Here is an 8,164-nt window from a genome sequence, read left to right as displayed (position 1 = left end):
TTCTGTATGATAATGCGTTTTTAAATGTGCCATTATTTAGATGTAGTAGTGGTTCTGCATCAAATACATAATAATTATCAAATTTGATAAACCATCCAAAAATCTCTTATCTATCTTTCTTGAAATTTCGATTATTTTGTATATCATTATTCGTATAGGGTATTGTAATCGATTAATTGTTGGTGCATGGAAATCTCGAAATTTTAAATTCGAGTATAATTGACATGTGGTATCGTTGCATGTAAGTCAGGTATGTCTGAAATCTTACCATGTCTTTGTTTAGTTAGTTCAAAATAATTTTTGAATACAGTAGAAAAAGTTTTTCGATTTAGAAGAGTGTGCGATAGTGAGGGATGTTGTGATGGTTCACTCTTGTCATTGAAGAGACTCTAAAGTATCTAGTTTAAAATGTTTATCTTCAATTTTTGTTTCAGGAATTTCGATAGTGGATACGTTGTAACTGTATACACATGCATTCGTATTAACCAGATCAGTATATTTTCAATGAATTATATTTGACAGATTTCGTTTATTTAAAAGAGAAAAATCGGCCTTGAATTTGTAAACTTTAAATGTTAAAAAATTAATAGAGCTTGACCTAATTTGTCTCGATATACTTTAAGTCAGGTGCACGCATAAATACAAAACATTAAAGTTAGTAGCCGCAAATTGGCACTGTTGGGGTTCAAATTCGAAATGACTTCATCAAATCATTGATACTTTTCGAACAAATATAAAAACATAAATTCAATGAATAACTTTCAATGAAATTGATTCTCATTAAAAATATATAAAATTTATTTCCTTTCATTTTATTCCATAATTTTTCTTTTTTACTATTTAAGAAAGATACGAACAACTTTTAAACGAAAGTTAAACTATTCATTAAAAAATGTCAAGCATGAAATTCATACATTTTCTTGTCATAAAAATGATTTAAGAAATTAAATTGCAAGTATGCGTAGAATGTAAAAGATCTCATAAAAATAAAATTAAATATGCATTCAAACTAGGAATGAAATGTATTTAAAATTCGATAAATCTAGATGTAGGTTTTTTATTGTAATGATATGAAATTTGATAAAATAAATGAACATAGTTATGTAATTAGATGCATTTATAAGTTTAAGCGTACACATTGTTTAATTTATCAGTTTATACCTACGTTGCTTGATTTATCAGTCTATACCTACGTTGTTTAATTTATCAGTTTATACCTACGTTGTTGAATTTATCAGTTTATACCTACGTTGTTGAATTTATCAGTTTATACCTAAGTTGTTTAAATTATCAGTTTATACCTACGTTGTTTAATTTATCAGTTCATGTCAACCCGCACCTTTGGCGTATGAATAATGATAATAGTAATAATTTGTAAATGTTTGAAAGGTATACCTAAGTATAAGTGACCCGTTATCGTCTATTTAATCCGGAAGCTTTGGAAAACGGTTGGTGACTGTTAAAATTAGTTAAACAAATATAAGCAAAATAATGCGTGTATCTTGCATTTAAGTCTCTGATACAGGGGCTATTGCATAAACAGTAAAATTAGTAGTATAATGTCACAAAAGGTAAAATTATGTTAATAGATTATTTTGAAAACAGAATGAGACATCTATTCACTCGAACAAAACATGACAACATCAACACAAAAAAGCAATCAAGGGCAGCTTCTTTCATGATGCATGTTATTTAAAAAGTGTATGATATAATATAAGTCAGAATGTAATTATTTTCTTTACACTGTATCACAGATTTGAAGGTGTTATATTCATATCCGGGAGACCGTACTGCAAAAGCATTGAAACATTGTTATATAAAGTAGTTTAAGGGCTTTTTAATATCATTTGTATCAATGCCACTTTTCTTTATGTACGTTGTAAATAAAGAATTATTTATGAAAATTGAAATTTATTACAGATATTTTGTTTCTACAAAAAAAGACATGAAGATATAGCTTTGGAGATTTAATGGAATGTTTTCTGACTAAAGAAGCTGATACACTGGTAATATGGTAATATTTACACATTTCAGTGGTATGTCCATCATAACAATATTGGAGTACATTTGGTTTGCTGTTGGAATTTTGAACAGCTGATGAATAAATCCATATCTTGTTTGTGTGATTAAAACTTGGATAAATATTTGGAAAAATATTAAAATAGTGATATTTGTCATAATGATTGTCAATATTTTTATGTATTGGATATAATGTGCAAATTACAACACTTCAGCAAATTTGTATGTTCTTATTAACAGTGATAAACAGATATCGTCAACAGAGAATGACAAATAATCACATAGCTACAAAACTCTTCAACATGCTTTGTAAAAAAACTTTGGTCCAATGAAGATTGCGTTCTGACTAGCATACTGAGTAATAACTTACTTTGTACCAACCATGTTTTGTGAGAACTGTTATATCATTTAAATGAATACTTGTCTAAAAGCATTGTTTTTATACTTAAAATATAACATTTTTAAATACTTCCACCATTTTATTAGCTCTAGAAAATAAACATCAGCAACAACCATAGGAATAAACATAATTCAATGTCAAGGACAAATAACAATACCTTGTTATCAAACAAGAACAAATTAACGATATTGTTTAGACATAGGTAGCACTTGTTTGTTATCTTCCTTCATCTGCTCACGCCTTTAATGTTGAATTATTGCTTTTATATGCATCATTTGAGTTAGATTTACCCAATGATGTTTTGAAGAAAGGATTTAATCATGCTAAACTATCAGCAGTTAAAACTTGTGTTTTCTTAGGTACAGTTTTAATGTTCTTTAATTGATATTTTTATTAGTCAATAGGCTTTCAATGAAAGCTTTAGTGCATGTTTTTCCCCGTTTATTTTCATTTGATATTCTACTGGTATAGGACTACAATGCATTCAAAATATTGTATTTTAGCAAAACGTCAACGAAAAGCATATTTTACATAAAGATAAATCTAATATTCACTAAACTCGTATGTATATTTTCAATAGGAAGTTAAAAAAAGTAATTTTGTTTTGAAAACGTTTGCTCAATTAGGTAAGTGCATAAAGTATAATATACCATTAAGAGTCCTTTTTTCTATCCGTTTTTAGTCTTGCAATATAAAACATGAAATTAGAATGGATAACTTCTTTGATGACAAAATTTCACTATGTTTTCCCTCAGGTTAATGTCGGATAATGTATAATCGTTTTCAGTGAAACTGAATATTATATCTTTTACATTTTGTAAAGCAAAGAAAAAGACAAACCATTTCATTTATTATATGCATTTTGAAGTCTGAATTTACAGCTGCTTTCATTGTAACAGTAGGAATTCTTTATTATATGTACAGTAGATTATTTTGTCTCACATATCAATTTAATGTCATAACAAAGCAACATAGAAAACCATTTGTCCTTTTTGATACTCTAAATATTTGACCACACATAACACAACCTGTCAGTTGCATGATTGGTTCGTAGCTAATAGTTAACTTTAACGCTATCATATTACTATAATCCTTTCTATCTTTAACGAGCAGCTTTAGGCGGAAGCAATATCAATTTACTTTAACATTTGAAACATCATTTATTATACGAGAACTGTGTAGTACAAAACGTAATTGACGGAGACTACTACGATATATCTAGTATATTTAAAAGCAAACATGTAATATATTATGTAATAGTAAGGCGACTCTGGCCTAAAAGGAAGCTTATTTCAAGGGTTAAGTTGTCACAAAAATATAACTAAGGTTGTCATATATGAAAATGTTCAGTACTATTTGAAGTTAATGATTATGTACATCAACATTTTCTGAATTTAGTGCAGGATGAGAAATTCAAGATGGCGTCCAAGATGGCCGGCGCTTAATAAGTGAGTGACCAATATCATAATATCAAATGTATTCTTAAAACAATGTTACATAACTGTAAATAACACATGCATTTATAAACACAGAACACTTGCCTTGAAAATCATAGTTATAGAAACTTTGAATTCGAAGGCAAAGATATAACAAAGGTCAAAGGTAAAAATTTGAAAGAAACAAGCGTTGTTAAGCAGTTTGTTTCATGTAGTTTCTAAATGTAAATTTCTCCAAAAACTACTGTTGGATGCCATGTCTCTTCTTTACTTACGTTTTGTGGAAGACAAAATTTAATGTAATTAATGAGGAGTTTCAAAATTGTTTGAAACAGTTGAAGCAATAAGGATCAGGAATTGTTTGTAAACATTTTCTATACAATTATTTTCATTGCATACCTGTTCTGTTGCCGTAGAATTCAGTGTTTGTTTATATGCAACAAATTAAGACCTTCATTAATTGTGGGGAAACAGAATCAAAATATTTAGATACTTACTAAGATGTTGAATACCGAAACAATTATCATCAGGATTATATATTTGCTATCAAACCTTGGGGAGGATTAAAGAACATTTTAAACTATATTTATAACATTAAAAGAAAAGGAATACACCTTCAAAATACGCTCAAATATTAACTAATTGAATACAGTACCCGTTACTTCAAGAAGGCTCCCTTAGCAGCAAATTCAATAAACTACCCATTAGGTCAAGCAAGCTCCCTTAGCAGCTAATTCAATATACTACCCATTACGTCAAGACGCTTCCTAAGCAGCTTATTCAATACCAACCTCATTACTTCAAGTACGCTCCCTTAGCAGCTAATTCAAAAGACTACCCATTTTGTCAAGTACGCTCCCCTAGCAGCTAATGCAATACACTGTTCTTTACTTAAAGTACGCTTCTTAGCAGCTAATTCTTTACACTGCTCTTTATTTCAAGCACATTCCTTAGCAGCTTATTCAATACACTACAAGTTACATAAAGTATGCTCCCTTAGCAGCTAATTCTTTACACTGCTCTTTACTTCAAGTACGCTCCCTTAGCAGCTATTTCAATAACTGCCCATTACTTCAAGAAAGCTCCCTCAGCAGCTTATTGAAAACACTTCTCTTTACTTCAAGTTCGCTCCTTAGCAGCTAATTAAATACTTCAAGTACATTTCTTAGCAGCTAATTGAAAACACAACCTGTTACTTTAGAATGTGAACCGTAGTGGACATTCGACCGATGCGAAGGAGAGTACGTCATACCATCAATCATTTTAGTTTTATAATGTAGCCGCGTCATGACAAAACCAACGTAATGGGTTTGCGACCAGCATGGATTCAGACCAGCCTGCGCATCCGCGCAGTCTGATCAGGATCCATGCTGTTCGCTTACCAACTCTATTACAAGTAGAGAAACTGATAGCGAACAGCATGGATCCTGATCAGACTGCGCGAATGCGCAGGCTGGTCTGGATCCATGCTGGTCGCAAACCCATTATGTTGGTTTTGTCGTGATGCGGCTCATATATAGAAGTTCGTTTATGCATTCCCACGAACATATGACATAGTGTGAATGTTATTCCAACAAATTGTTTTATTATTCCGATGTTATTTCGTCAATCATCAGTTTTATTTCATTTGATAATTCCCGGGTGGCTTAAGGTATTAATGTAGTTTTGAACATGACTATCGCAAAATAATTTTGCATAGCAAAACAGAAGTCGTTTGGTGCAAAGATGTTGATCCCTTGGCAAAGACTGTTAGTTGCGTTACTAAATACCTCACTTATTTTTTTCCAGTTTTTACAGTTGTTACACAATATCCTAAATCTTATCTTCTTACCTTTATAATCGCCTTTTGATTGTGTTTGAGTGCAGGATATCTTGTTTATAAAGAAAATGAAAGTTACCATGATCACATTAGATCTGTGTGTATTATAGCTGCCAATATATTTCATCTTTTTGTAGAATTGATGACTTCACCTCATTAAAGGCCCATTATGTCTCAGATTCTAAAAAAACTTTATTTTTTGTATTTTGTTACAGTTTTCAAAAATACACATATTTTAGTTGGCAATTTGTATAACAATGGTGAATTAGTATTTTTTACAGAAGTCAAAATACTACTTTATTTATATCTTGATACATAACTGTATATTCAGTGCTACTTTCCTCGGCTGTTTAACATCTTACATGCACTTAATCCGTTATCCCACATGCTTGAAAATTCTAAAGAATTTCATAAATATAGATTTCTGAGTCATAATGTGCCTTTAAAGTTAAAACGAAACACACCCTTTTCATTTTAACTACCAGCAATATGGTTATAAACTCGTTTACATCTCAAAGTACTTGGAACACCATGTTTACATGGGACAAGCTTTGGAACAATTGACTTGTAAAACTTATTCTTTAATAAGCATCTACAAATACCATACCGAAAAACCGTTCACTTCAATATTAGTTACAAAATTTAAATTTCATTCAGTTACGACCATATAACTACAGCGTTTTATTACGACATTTCTATCTAAAAATAAAATAATAATAATAATGATGTTAAATAAGTATTTCAAAATGCAAGTTAAGTGAAACAAATTATAGTCATTATCTTGAGTAACTTCAATAAACCAAGACGTGTTTACTAATATAAACGAGCAGTTTATTTTGTAATTCAATATATTGCTGTAAGCATACAATTTTATGTTGCATTAAAAGTGACAGATCATTAAATAGATGATAAAATTTATATCTAACTGATTTATCTTTTCTGAATATATGTAAATATGTACATAGTACATGCTTCATTTGAATTATTCAAAATTAGGGCGAAAAACACAAACTCAATCAAAACAGTATTTTGCAGATGATTATACATGCACATCTTAAGTGAGTGTAAAGACTTTAGGCAGCAAATCTCAAAAGCTGTTTTTCCCTATATAAAACTTGTTTTAATGATAAATGTATTTCACTGGTGACATAGAAATGTATATCTATCAACATAGAAAAAATATAGACTCATTTTCTATATTATAACGACAGTGTGTGTAATGATTTGGAACATTTATCATTGAAGTAAAGGAACTATGGTACGCAAAAACATGACCTTTATATATCATGTATATCAGGAAAGCTGAAATTTCAGGTTTTTATTTGACAGATTCTTAAATGCAAGAACATGCCAAACAGCTCAAACCAAGCAGAGCTTAACATTTGTTTTATCGGTTCACAAGGTGTTTTTTTTTATCCCAAAGGATACCTGTTCAGTATTTCATGTTTGAATTGTATGATGGATTTACATTACACAAATGAAAATAATAAGCTGAGCTTGGATGATCCCAACTTATCATTATGCTACAAACTGCTGTTCTATCCCTCTAAAATATTTGAGCCACGTCATGACAAAACCAACATATATCATTTATTATTTATTTGAAACATCTTAAACACGTTCTTACCCTTCATGTATGATTGAACACTTTCAGCTTAAATAATGTCAAGTGACCAACCTTAAAACCCGTAAATAAATACATAAAAACAAACAAGAAACTCATCACTGAAGGGAATCGACACTGGAATATAACAACAGATTTGAATCCTGATACAACTTTTATATTACTTGTCTTTTTAAATTAGGAGTAAAGACGAAAATTAAATGTGTTTATAAAACCACTGAAAATACTCTCTTTCTGCAAAAGAAAACACGACAGCTAATACTTTTGTTAAACTTCTAGAATTTATATTTATCATATAATAGTGTGGTTAGTAATAAATTCTGTCATGTCATCGAACTTAATAAATTGATTAATCTCCCTTTCCAATATCTTGATACAATTTGAAAACTTTTACAAATTCCAGTAAAATTGTTTTGTGTGAGTGTGTGTGTTAACCAGTTCGAATGCAACAGCTGAAAGTCTTGAGGCAAATGCCAAGTAAGTTACAAAACCATTGTCATATACTTCATCTAACCACCTTGCACGTTAGCATCTTCAAACTGCATGTGATTCTTTCCTCCCGGCTACATGGTTAAGGAGATCTGAAGATGAAAACAATTTGTACATCTAAACGATAATCAATCAAAACTACCTGTTAAGGGAAGAAACATAATAACTGTTAATTGCTGACTCAGCGTTTATATTGAAAGATGATAATAAAGTGAATCAAAGCACTTAAAGTTCTGCTACTGCCAAGATACGGGAACTGTAAGAATTTACAAAGTTATCAAGTATAATCAGTGACTAATATTCATCTTTCCTGGTTTTTAAATCCGATGGGAAATATAATTCAATAAAAACGAAAAATCGATGCTTGATTTTTGTTG

Source organism: Ruditapes philippinarum, unplaced genomic scaffold, assembly GCF_026571515.1.
Source record: "Ruditapes philippinarum isolate M1 unplaced genomic scaffold, ASM2657151v2 ctg1237_1_1_1_1, whole genome shotgun sequence".
Taxonomy (NCBI): domain Eukaryota; kingdom Metazoa; phylum Mollusca; class Bivalvia; order Venerida; family Veneridae; genus Ruditapes; species Ruditapes philippinarum.
The sequence above is the reverse complement of the archived record's forward strand: the minus strand, read 5'-3'. Positions refer to the sequence as shown.